The sequence below is a fragment of the Salvelinus sp. IW2-2015 genome, linkage group LG11, assembly GCF_002910315.2.
Source record: "Salvelinus sp. IW2-2015 linkage group LG11, ASM291031v2, whole genome shotgun sequence".
In the NCBI taxonomy this organism is placed as follows: Eukaryota; Metazoa; Chordata; class Actinopteri; order Salmoniformes; family Salmonidae; genus Salvelinus; species Salvelinus sp. IW2-2015.
The window spans coordinates 33963882-33978003 of NC_036851.1; the positions used below are offsets into that span (position 1 = coordinate 33963882).

Genomic DNA, 14122 nt, shown 5'->3' on the forward strand with positions numbered 1-14122 from the left:
AAAAAGTCTTTTCGGAAGCCATACATCGACTAGTGGGTTTGTTGTCCACATGTCTGCGGACCTACTCACTAGCTCACAGGCATACTCTGGCTATAGTTTATAGTTCCCAATGGAAAATAAAATGATGGTAGATCTTAATAGTTTTTCCTCAGAAATCCTGGACTGTCGGACCAACATTATAATATTAACGTTTGCAAATCCAACAAATAATCTGGCTCTAGACCCAACCAAGGAAGCATCAAAAGTCGTGGCCTATAAAATCTTCAGCAACACAAAAAATTACACTTAGTAGCCACTTAACCAGACTCCTTCCTGCCATACACAAGGACAGTAGAGGACAAAAATCAGTAACCACACTAACTGAGAGAATCAATTTATACCTTAGGGGGGCAATACCTGAGCAGTTGCACCCTAAAAACGACACAAAAACAAATTTGTCATAAAGAACTAGCTCCCATGATATAACAAAAAACAGAAAATAACGACTTGCAAGCAAAAGCTCTTACCAAAAATTAGGAACGGAAATGGAGCCCACAGAACCAAACATGGAAGTTTTTACCGACTAAGACATTGGAAACGACAGTAACAAAAAAAAGTGCAGTAACGAAAACCCTCACTGCGCTCGATCAATACTACTGTTTCACACTTCAATATGAGGAAAATAAGAACTAATTTATTTGATAGGCTTAAGTGCAAAAAGTAACTACTAAAAAGCAGATTCCCAACGAGAAGATGGCTGGTTCAACTATCAAGCAGTAATAAATTCATTGAGACTTTCTTATAGAGAAAGAATCATGATCATTAAGAAAAGGCAAATGCTATGGACTCCATTTTAAATTGCGATTCTCCAAAAGCTAATTTGTCTGAGCTCTTCCCAACTCTGCAGGATAGGATCAAGGGAACACTCATGAGGTAGATTTTAGTACTATAGCTCTTGACACTGATGATATGAAAATTTAATCTACAGCCCTAATACCTCTAGCGCATACTGGATCGTATTCCTACTAATAACTATTGAAAGAGCTGCTGTCCTGTGCTTGGCCCTCAATATGATTGAACATATAAACGGCCTCTCCACCGGATGTGTACCAAACTCACTAAAAGTGGCAGTAATAAAGCCTCTTCTTGAAAAAGCCAAACCTGACCCGGAAAATATAAAAAACTATCGGCTATATCGAATCTTCATTCCTCTCAAAAATTTTAGAAAAAGCTGTTGCGCAGCAACTCACTGCCTTCCTGAAGACAAACAATGTATACGAATAGCTTCAGTCTGGTTTTAGACCCCATCATTAGCACTGAGACTGCACTTGGGAAGGTGGTAAAATTACGTTTTAATGGCGTAGACCGAGGCTCGCATCTGTCCTCGTGCTACTAAGACTTAGTGCTGCTTTAACACCATCGATCACGCACATTCTTTTGGAGAGACTGGAACCCAAATTGGTCTACAAACGCGGACAAGTTCTGGCCTGGTTTTAGATCTTACCTGTCGAAAGATATCGTTTGTCTCTGTGAATGGTTTGTGCCTCTGACAAATCAACTGTACATTTCGGTGTTCCTACAAGGTTCCGTTTTAGGACCACTATTGTTTTTCACTATATATTTTACCTCTTGGGGATGTTTATTCGAAACAAATAATGTTAACTTTACTGCTATGCGGATGACACACAGCTGTAACATTTAATGAAACATGGTGAAGCCTCAAAAATTGCACCACGCTAGAAGCCTGTGTTTCAAGACATAAGGAAGTGGATGGCTGCAAATTTCTACTTTTAAACTCGGACAAAACAGAGGATGCTTGTTCTACGGTCCAAGAAACAAAGAGATCTTTGTTAAATCTGACAATTAATTTGATGGTTTGTAAAGTCTCATCAAATAAAACTGTGAAGGACCTCGGCGTTACTCATGACCCTGATTCTCTTTTGACGAACATATCAAGACTGTTTCAGGACAAGCTTTTTTCCATCCTTACGTAACATTGCAAAAATTAGACATTTTCTGTCAAAAAATGATGCAGAAAATTAATCCATGCATGTGTTACTTCTAGGTTAGACTACTGCAATGCTCTACTTTCCGGCTACCCGGATAAAGCACTAAATAAACTTCAGTTAGTGCTAAATACGGCTGCTAGAATCATGACTAGAACAAGAAATGATCGTAATTATCCAGTGCTAGCCCGCACACTGGCTTCGCGTGTTAAGGCAAGGGCTGATTTCAAGGTTTTACTGTTAACGAATAAAGCGTTACAATGGGCTTTGCTCACCTATCGAATTCCGAGTTGGTCCTGCCGTACATACCACACGTACGCTACAGTCAACAAGAACGCAGGCTCCTAATTGTCCCAGAATTTCTAAGCAAAGCGCGGAGGCAGGGCTTTCTCCTATAAATCTCCATTTTATGGAATAGTCTGCCTACCCATGTGAGAGACGCAGACGCGCTCAACCTTTAAGTCTTTACTGAAGACTTATCTCTTCAGTAGGTCATAGATTTGAGTGTAGTCTGGCCCAGGAGTGTGAAGGTGAACGGAAGCTCTGGAGCAACGAACCGCCTTGCTGTCTCTGCTGGCCGAGTTCCCCTCTCTCCACTGGGATTCCTGCCCCTAACCCATTACAGGGGCTGAGTCACTGGCTTACTTGGTGCTCTTTCATGCCGTCTCTAGGGGGGTGCGTCATCTTGAGTGGGTTGAGTATACGTTGATCTTCCTGTCTGGGTTGGCACCCCCCTTGTTTGGTGCGTGTGGAGATCTTTGTGGGCTATACTCGGCCTTGTCTCAGGATTGTAAGTTGGTGTTGAAGATATCCCTCTAGTGGTGTGGGGGCTGTGCTTTGGCAGAGTGGGTGGGGTTATATCGTTCCTGTTTGGCCCTGTCCGGGGGTATCATCGGATGGGGCACAGTGTCTCCTGACCCCTCTGTCTCAGCCTCCAGTATTTTATGCTGCAGTAGTTTATGTGTCGGGGGCTAGGGTAGTTGGTTATACCTGGAGTATTCACGCTATTTATCCAGTGTCCTGTGTGAATTTAAGTATGCTCTCTCTAATTCTCTCGTGCTCTCTTTCTTTCTCTCTCTCGGAGAACCTGAGCCCTAGGACCATACGTCATGGCAAACCGGGATGATGGACTCCTTGCGTCCCAGCCACCAGCCTTGCTGCTGTTCCAGTTTCAACTGTTCATGCCTGTGTTATGGAACCCCTACCTGTTCAACTCTTTAATGATCGGCTATGAAAAGCAATGACTTTTATTCCTGATTATTATTGACCATGCTTGTCATTTATGAACATTTTGAAAAATCTTGGCTCTCTCTATTCTCTCCCTTCTCTCTTTCTTTCTCTCTCTCGGAGGACCGGAGCCCCTAGGACCATACGTCAGGACTACCGGGCATGATGACTCCTTGCTGTTCCCCAGTCCACCTGGCCCTTGCTGCTATTCCAGTTTCAGTGTTCTGCCTGCGGTTTATGGAACCGCCACCTGTCCCGACCTGCTATTTTCAACTCTTGATGATCGGCTATGAAAAGCCAACTGAAAAATTATTCATGATTATTATTTGACCATGCTTGCACTTTATGAACATTTTTACATCTTGCATAGTTCTGTTATAATCTCCACCCAGCACAGCCAGAAGAGGACTGGCCACCCCTCATAGCCTGGTTCCTCTCTAGGTTTCTTCCTAGGTTTTGGCCTTTCTAGGGAGTTTTTCCTAGCCACCGTGCTTCTACACCTGCATTGCTTGCTGTTTGGGGTTTTAGGCTGGGTGTCTGTACAGCACTTCGAGATATTAGCTGATGTACGAAGGGCTATATAAAATAAACTTGATTGAAACTTGATTTAGACCGCAGCACCACTCGGGAGGCCCAATTATTACTTATTTAATACTTCTGCATTACTTTTTATTAGAACATTTGTGAATGATGTATTACCACTTAAATTATGTAAGAGTAACACTAATGTTATAGAGGGGACACAAGGCAGCTGTTCTATTTGTTATGAAACCCTCGTACTAAGCTTGACTTCCATTTTGTTATTGCTAAAAGTCGAGCTTCAAAAGGACAAATAACAAATGTCTTGTAAATCCCGGGKGTAGTATGGAGAACGAACACATTGCCTCAGAACTGTGGATTGTAGGTCAGAGAGAGGAAACATRGCTGGGTTTGGATGTATACAGTGCATTAGGAAAGTATTCAGACCACTTAACTTTTTCCACATTTTGTTACATTACAGCCTTATTCTAAAATKTATTAAATAAATACAAATCCTCATCAATCTACACACACTACCTCATAATGACAAAGAGAAAACAGCTATAGACATTTTTAAAATGTATTAAAAAAATATATTTTTATTTTATTTATTTACATAAGTATTCAGACCATTTGCTATGAGACTCAAAATTGAGCTCAGGTGCATCCTGTTTCCAATTATCATCCTTGAGATGTTCCTACAACTTGACTGGAGTCCACCTGTGGTAAACTCAATTGATTGGACATGATTTGGAAAGGCACACACCTGTCTGTATAAGGTACCACAGTTGAAAGTGCATGTCAGAGAAAAAACCAAGCCATGAGGTCGAAGGAATTGTCCGTAGAGCTCAGAGACAGGATTGTGTCAAGACACAGATCTGGGGAAGGGTGCCAAAACATTTCTGCAGCATTGAAGGTCCCCATAAACACAGTGGCCTCCATCATTTTTAAATGGAAGAAGTTTGGAACCAACAAGACTCTTCCAAGAGCTGGCCGCCTGGCCAAACTGATCAATCGGGGGAGAATGGCCATGGTCAGGGAGGTGACCAATAACCCAATGGTCACTCTGACAGACCTCCAGAGTTCCTCTGTGGAGATGGGAGAACCTTCCAGAAGGGCAACCACCTCTGGAGCACTCCACCAATCAGGCCTTTATGGTAGATTGGCCAGACGGAAGCCACTCCTCAGTAAAAGGCTCATGACAGACCGCTTGAAGTTTGCCAAAAGGCACCTCTCAGACTCTCAGACCATGAGAAACAAAATTATTTGGTCTGATGAAACCAAGATTGAACTCTTTGTCCTGAATGCTAAGCGTCACGTCTGGAGGAAACCTGGCACCATCCCTACGGTGAAGCATGGTGGAGGCAGCATCATGTTATGGGGATGTTTTTCAGCGGCATTGACTGGGAGACTAGTCAGGAGAGGGAAAGATGAATGGAGCAGAATACAGAGAGATCCTTGATGAAAACTTGCTCCAGAGCACTCAGGACCTCAGACTGAGGCGAAGGTTCACCTTCCAACAGGAGAACGAACCTAAGCACACAGCCAAGACAGTGCAGGAGTGGCTTCGGGACCAGTCTCTGAATGTCCTTGAGTGGCCCAGCCATAGCCTGGACCCAATCAGACATCTCTGGAAAGACCTGAAAATAGCTGTGCAGCAACGTTCCCCATCCAACCTGACAGAGCTTGAGAGGATCTGCAGGGAAGAATAGTAGAAACTCCCCAAATACAAGTGTGCCACGCTTGTAGCGTCATACCCAAGAAGACACGAGGCTGTAATCGCTGCCAAATGTGCTTCAACAAAGTACTGAGTAAAGGGTCTGAATACTTATGTAAACGTAATATTTCATTTCTAAAAACCTGTTTTTGCTTTGTCATTATGCATTATGGGGTATTGTATGTAGATTGATAAAGGCAAAAAAAACAAAAAATGTAATCAATTTTAGATTAAGGCTGTAACGTAACAAAATGTGTAAAAAGGAAAGGGGTATGAAAACTTTCCAAATACACTGTATAATATGATAGCAGTATGCATTGTCAAAATGTTGAGCAACACAAAGCATGTGTCCTTAATGGCATGGCCACTAGAGGTAGGGGTGCTGAGGGGGTTGCAGCACCCCCTGAAAAAACAGATTATTAAAAGATATATATATATATACAGTGCCAGTCAAAAGTTCGGACACACCTACTCATTCCAGGGTTTTTCTTTATTTGTACTATTTTATACATTGTAGGATGGTAGTGAAAACATCAAAACTATGAAATATCACATGGAATCATGTAGTAACCAAAAAAGTGTTAAACAAATCAAAATATATTTTAGATTTTAGATTCTTCAAAGTAGCCACCCGTTGCCTTGATGACAGCTTTGCACAACTTGGCATTTGACTGGTACTGTACAAATAAATGTTTTCATTTTCACTGGGTGTGAAGTGCACTGGGCCTTTACTAGTCCTGTATTAGCAGACAGGTATAGCCGTCTGTAGAGCGGGCAATAAATAATAATCTGCACTGACATTGCATTAACTTCCTTCGATAGAAAAGGGCAACTGGTCCATAACGTTTATTTCCATTCTATGCAGAGGCAATTAACAGTGATTCTGGGCCTCTTACTTTGACTGCATCATTGATCAATGTCATTGAAATCGATGAAAATACAATAGTCAGCTCATTGTATTTTTTATTAAGAAAGCGCATTGAACAGATAACATTCTCTACTATGACACATAGTATCATGTCTGTAGAAAAATACATCTGAGTATTACAAGACCAGCTTATCCTCTTGCCCAATATGAACCCCAAACAAACTGTCACTTAATGGTTTTTATGGATACACTTAATCAATCATAGTAGCTTGGAGACTTGGGTTGATCTCAGTTGAATTTATTTGATTCCTCTCTCCTCTGTCTTTGCGTCCACAAAACACATTGAAGGAGAACATACGAGGTTCCTCCGCTCAGATGTTCTCCTCCGATGCATTTTGAGAAGGAGGAATGGAGAGAGGAGGCAAGGATTCAAGGAAATACAATTAGGATTCATTCACCCTTGGACACTTCGAATCGGACACATGAGCAGAAACCAAGAATACGCACAGAGATAGGCACAAAACCTACTCACTCATATCCTTGTGGTTTGACAACCATTAGAGCACCTGTCCAAAAAATTACTTCCTTCACTTAAAGATGCAGTCCGGGATCTTAAGCGCAACAGATTCGTAACATATGGAACAAATTGCAAAAATATTATTACTTTTTTTGCAGGACAAAACATACTGTATCATACRAAATAGATGACGTAGTACACAACTAGATGACATAGTACACCAAAGTGAGCACCACTTTCAAAACAACAACAAACCACCCCTTCTCTCTGAATGTCTCATTGGCCAAGAGGGCAGACAGAAGCATGCCAGTAGTCCAGAGGCAGCAGAACGAACCGTCTGGATCAGCAGAGGGGGTGTTGCTGCTGCTGTTGCTGCTGCATCACAGTGGAAGTCTTCCCAAGCCTATCACCATTGCAGGACTGGCCTGGGCATCCATCTGAGATAATTCCAAAGGTCTGAGTCACTGTCAGCTTGGGTCTCTCTCGTCTCTACATCATACTGCCATCTCAAGGCTGTGTTTACACAGCAGGCTTATATAAGTACATCGAGACTGCAAGGCTGTAACCCATTGCCATCACCAAACTTGATATCTTCATTTTTAGGTATGTCATGATATGCAGTTTTTACGCTTTACTTTGCAGAGCTGTGTTCAGTTCAGTTGTTGCATGTAGGGGTTTCTGACTGCAGTCTCCTCTTCAGCAAGTCAAATGCATGCTTGACTGGACTAGCTTTCCACTTTTCTGTCCTATGAATTCCTTGGTTGGATTGACTCAAAACACACTGTAAATCGAACCAAGCAGTTCATAGGACAGAAAAGTGGAAAGCTAGTCCAGTCAAGCATGCATTTGACTTTGAGGGATGTTTTGCTTAATGGTAAATTGCCACCAAATGAGTGAATATTCTGCTAAGTGAGTAGGATTAATGCCACAATCTTCCTCCCAGCCTAAAACCAGACTGCCACTTGGTTATTTAAAGCTGAGGGATGGGGCTGGAGAAATGTAACAATTTTCACGTTCAGATGAAGCTATGGATGCATAGACAGTCCATGAGCTCAAAATTATACTTTATTATGTTGAAACTATATTTATTTTTATTTATTTAACTAGGCAAGTCAGCATTGTTTATAAATATTGTTTATAAACATTAAACAATCTTTATTTTGTATCTATATTCTGGGTTATGATAGGGTAGGACAAGTAATGATGATTAATTTATTTTCTTGAAGAATCATCAATGAGTGTATCACTAATTGAAATGAGCATTGAACAGCTGTAAATATTGCATACTCTACCTTTAAAGCGAAAAAGCAAAGGCTTTATTGATGCATGCGCATGTGTGCGGGCATTATCTCTCACCTACTACACAGCCTCTGGAATAGGCACAACACTATCATATATATAAACATAACAGTGAGGCCAAAAATACAATAACACAAATAGCACAATACCTCTTGAACACAGATGTAGATGTGTAGCCTAATTCTTCTCTGGATAAGCGTCCGAATATTGCCAACTGCTTCTAGCACACGGACTGTCTGGCTCCAGTCTGCTGCTCTTGCCTCCCAGCGCCTCGCGCAGCGAAATGCTCGTAGCCTACTCTAAATCGCGTGATTTGTCAACTGTTACGCCAGCAATTTTAAATGAATCTGTGGATTAATCTACAAAATAAACGTGTTTTTTTAAATATGGAAATATAAACAAAACGTTCAAATATAGTTTTTATGGAAATATTTTGTTCTAATAGGAATACATCGTTATTGGAGAAAATGTCTCAACCAAAAATTTTACCTTAAGGTGCGTTTGCATTAGGACTTTTATTTTTATACAAATGTCATTCTGTAAGTGCTATCTGCTGCTGGCAGAACACAGTTTACAGTGCAACAATGTGTGTGCGTGTGTGTTTGTGTGGGTTTGTCAGCTCATAAACAACATCATCAGAGTCCAGACCCTTCTTATGGCAGGTCTCCTAAAACACAACCAGCTAATACAAATATCCCTCAACAACCACCTAATACATCAACAATCATCTAATACAAAGATCCCTCAACAACCATCTAGTTAAGATGGCGCCAGAGAAGAAGGCTGACTGCCTTCTGAGAATTCGTAGGCGATTGAATTAACCCCCACTGCCTTCCATTCTGCTAGAAAACGTACAATCTTTGGAAAATAAAATCGATGACTTACGCGGAAGATTRAACTACCAACGGGACATTCAAAACTGTAATATCTTATGGAGTCGTGGGTGAACGATGACATTATCAACATACAGCTGGCTGGTTATACGCTGTATCGGCAGGATAGAACAGCGGCGTCTGGTAAGACAAGGGGCGGCGGACTATGTATAAATAACAGCTGGTGCACGATATCTAAGGAAGTCTCGAGGTTTTGCTCGTGTGAGGTAGAGTATCTCATGATAAGCTGTAGACCACACTTCTACCTACAGAGTTTTCATCTGTATTTTTCGTAGCTGTCTACATACCACCACAGACGGAAGCTGGCACTAAGACCACACTCAATGAGCTGTATTCCGCAATAAGCAAACAGGAAAACGCTCACCCAGAGGTGGCGTTCCTAGTGGCCGGGGACTTTAATGCAGGGAAACTTAAATCTATCCTACCAAATTTCTATCAGCATGTTAAATGTGCAACCAGAGGGAAAGAAATTCTGGACCACCTTTACTCCACACACAGAGACGCATACAAAGCTCTCCCTCGCCCTCCATTTGGCAAATCTGACCATAATTGTATCCTACTGATTCCTGCTTACAAGCAAAGATTTAAGCAGGAAGCACCAGTGACTCGATCAATAAAACATGTGGTCAGATGAAGCAGATGCTAAGCTACAGGACTGTTTTGCTTGCACAGACTGGAATATGTTCCCGGGATTCCTCCGATGGCATTGAGGAGTACACCACATCAGTCATTGGCCCCACCATGACCGTTTGTACATACCCCAACCAGAAGCCATGGATTACAGGCAACATCCGCATTGACCTAAAGGGTAGAGTTGCCGCTTTCAACTAGTGGGACTCTAACCCGGAAGCTTATAAGAAATCCCGCTATGCCTTCCAACAAACCATCAAACAGGCAAAACGTCAATACAGATCGAATTGTACTACACCGGCTCTGATGCTCGTCGGATGTGGCAGGGCTTGCAAACCATCACAGACTGCAAAGGGAAGCACAGCCACGAGCTGCCCAGTGACATGAGTCTACCAGACGAGGTAAACTACTTCAATGCTCGCTTTGAGGCAAATAACACTGAAATATGCATGAGAGCACCAGCTGTTCTGGAAGACTTTGTGATCCCACTCTCCGCAGCCGATGTGAGTAAGACGTTTAAACAGGTCAACATTCACAAGGCCACAGGGCAAGATGGATTACCAGGACGTGTACTGCGAGCATGCGCTGACCAACTGGCAAGTGTCTTCACTGACATTTTTCACTGACACTCTCCCTGTCTGAGTCTGTAATACCAACATGTTTCAAGTAGACCATAGTCTTTGTGCCCAAGAACACTAAGGTAATCTGCCTAAATGACTACCGACCCGTAGCACTCACATCTGTAGCCATGAAGTGCTTTAAAAGACTGGTCATGGCTCACATCAACACCATTATCCCAGAAACCCTAGACCCACTCCAATTTGCATACCGCCCTAACAGATCCACAGATGACGCAATCTCCATTGCACTCCACACTGCCCTTTCCCACCTGGACAAAAGGAACACCTATGTGAGAATGCTATTCATTGACTACAGCTCAGCGTTCAACACCATAGTGCCCTCAAAGCTCATCAATAAGCTAAGGACCCAGGGACTAAACACCTCGCTCTGCAACTGGATCCTGGACTTCCTGATGGGCCGCCCCCAGGTGGTAAGGGTAAGTAACAACACATCCGCCACGCTGATCCTCAACACTGGGGCCCCTCAGGGGTGCATGCTCAGTCCCCTCCTGTACTCCCTGTTCACTCATGACTGCACGGCCAGGCATGACTCCAACACCATCATTAAGTTTGCCGATGACACAACAGTGGTAGGCCTGATCACCGACAACAACGAGACAGCCTATAGGGAGGAGGTCAGAGACCTGGCCGCGTGGTGCCAGAACAACAACCTCTCCCTCAACATGATCAAGACAAARGAGATGATTGTGGACTACAGGAAAAAGAGGACCAAGCACGCTCCCATTCTCATCGACGGGACTGAAGTGGAGCAGTTTGAGAGCTTCAAGTTCCTTGGCGTCCACATCACCAACAAACTAACATGGCCCATCCACACCAAGACAGTCGTGAAGAGGCCACGACAAAACCTATTCCCCCTCAGGAGACTGAAAAGATTTGGCATGGGTCCTCAGATCCTCAAAAGGTTCTACAGCTGCACCATCGAGAGCATCCTGACTGGTTGCATCACTGCCTGGTATGGCAAGTGTTCGGCCTCCGACCGCAAGGCACTACAGAGGGTAGTGCGTACGGCCCAGTACATCACTGGGGAAAAGTTTCCTGCCATCCAGGACCTCTATTCCAGGCAGTGTCAGAGGAAGGCCCTAGAAATTGTCAAAGACTCCAGCAACACTAGTCATAGACTGTTTTCTCTGCTACTGCATGGCAAGCGGTACCGGAGCACCAAGCCTAGGTCCAAAAGGCTTCTAAACAGCTTCTACCCCCAAGTAGCGGTACCCCCCTGTATATAGTCTCGCTATTGTTATTTTACTGCTGCTCTTTAATTACTTGTTACTTTTTATTTCGTATTCTTATTTGTTTATTTATTTTTTAACTGCATTGTTGGTTAGGGGCTCGTAAGTAAGCATTTCACTGTTGTATTCGGCGCATGTGACTAATCAAATTTGATTTGATTTAATACAAAGATCCCTCAACAACCAGCTAATTCAAAGATCCCTCAACAACCAGCTAATTCAAAGATCCCTCAACAACCACCTAATACAAAGATCCCTCAACAACCACCTAATACAAAGATCCCTCAACAACCACCTAATACAAAGATCCCTCAACAACTATCTAATACACAGATCCCTCAACAACCACCTTAATTCTGCATTAAATACTCTCAAAAGTGTTGAAGTGTGTATAGAATGGTGACTGATGATGTTGTTTTCTTACAAGCTATATAGTTTTTGCTCAAATCCAATAACTTCAAATCAAATTTTATTTTGTCACGTGCTTCGTAAACAAAAGGTGTAGACTAACAGTGAAATGCTAATTTATGGGCCTTTCCCATCAATGCATAGAGAAAGATAGAGAAATAAATACAAAAAAACTTGGCTTTATACACGGGGTGCTCGTACCGAGTCGATGTGCAGGGGTACGAGGTAATTGAGGTAGATACTGTATGTACATATACAGTACCAGTCGAAAGTTTGGACACACCTACCCATTTATTTTTTACTATTTTGTACATTGTGGAATAATAGTGAAGACATCAAAGCTATGAAATAACACATATGGAATCATGTATTAACCAAAAAAGTGTTAAACAAATCACATCAACTGTTCAGAGAAGACTGCGTGAATCAGGCCTTCATGGTCGAATTGCTGCAAAAAGACCACTGCTAAAGGATACCAATAATAATAAGAGACTTGCTTGGGCCAAGAAACACGAGCAATGGACATTAGACCGGTGAAAATCTGTCCTTCGGTCTGATGACTCCAAATTTGAGATTTTTACTTCCAACTGCCATGTCTATGTGAGACGCAGAGTAGGTGAACGGAATCCCACCGTGAAGCATGGAGGAGGAGGTGTGATGGTGTGTGGGTGCTTTGCTGGTGACACTGTCAGTGATTTATTTAAAATTCAAGGCACACTTAACCAACATAGCTACCACAGCATCCTGCAGCGTAATACCATCCCATCTGGTTTGCGCTTAGTGGGACTATCATTTGTTTCTCAACTGGACAATGACCCAAAACACACCTCCAGGCTGTGTAAGGGCTATTTGACCAAGAAGGAGAGTGATGGAGTGCTGCATCAGATGACCTGGCCTTCACAATCACTCGACCTTAACCCAATTGAGAGGGTTTGGGAGATTGGACCTCAGAGAGAGTGAAAAGTGCTCAGCATATATGTTGGAAAAGCATTCCAGGTGAAGCTGGTTGAGAGAATGCCAAGAGTGCACACAGATGTCATCAAGGCAAAGGGTGGCTACTTTGAAGAATCTCAAATATAAACTATATTTTGATTTGTTTAACACTTTTCTGGTTTTTACATGATTCCATATGTGTTAGTTCATAGTTTTGATGACTTCACTATTATTCGACAATGTATAAAATAGTAAAAATAAAGAAAAACCCTTGAATGGTACTTTTCATATAGGTAGGGATAAAATGATTGGCAACAGGGTAGACAATAAACAGTAGCAGCAGCATGGGTGATAAGTCAAAAGAGTTAGCTATTTGGTTAACTATTCACCAATATCTTATGGCTTGGTGGTAGAAGCTGTTCAGGATCCTGTTGGTTCCCAGAATTGGTGCATCGGTATCGCTTTCCGTGCGGTAGCAGAGAGAACAGTTTTAGACTTGGGTGGCTGGAGTCTTTGACAATTTTTAGGGCCTTCCTCCCAAACTGCCTGGTATAGAGGTTCTGGATAGCCAGCCTGGTCTCATAGACTAGATGTAACATAGTAAATGTAAATCTGGGACACTCAAATTAATATGATGTGTTACGTTTAGTATGGTTACATAAGACAAATGGCTACTTAAACCTCTACCGCTTCTCTCTCCCGGATCCGGGATCCTCCTCATCAAAAAAGCTGACTAGCATAGCCTAGCCTAACGCGACAGGGATATCATATAATATAATTTTCATGAAATCACAAGTCCAATACAGCAAATGAAAGATAAACATCTTGTGAATCCAGCCATCATTTCCGATTTTTAAAATGTTTTACAGCGAAAACACAATATGTATTTCTATTAGCTAACCACAATAGCAAAAGACTCAACCGCATATTTTCACCATTTTTCTACCGCATAGGTAGCTATCACAAAACCGACCAAATAGAGATATAATTAACCTATCACTAAGCACAAGACAAACAACGTTCATCAATGAACAAGTCTACCATAACAATTGTTAACAATAAATTTATGTTTTGTTCGAAAATGTGCATATTGAGGTATAAATCCATAGTTTTACATTGCAGCAACCATAAAAATATCACCAAAGCAGCCAGAATAATTACAAGAGACACACGTAAACTAAATACTCATCATAAAACATTGAAAAAACATGGTGTACAATGCAAAGATAAAACATCTTGTGAATCCAGCCAATATT

The 14122-nt window shown here is 42.1% G+C and overlaps 1 long non-coding RNA gene across 1 annotated transcript; it reads right to left on the minus strand.

The window, feature by feature from the left end:
• Positions 1-5919: 5919 nt before the first annotated feature.
• LOC139028390 (uncharacterized) lies at positions 5920-8395 on the minus strand. Its single transcript, XR_011480601.1, has 2 exons — positions 8282-8395; positions 5920-7270 (listed from the first exon to the last, which is right to left on the minus strand). It is a non-coding gene; the product is annotated as an uncharacterized lncRNA (long non-coding RNA).
• Between the last annotated feature and the right edge of the window lie 5727 nt (positions 8396-14122).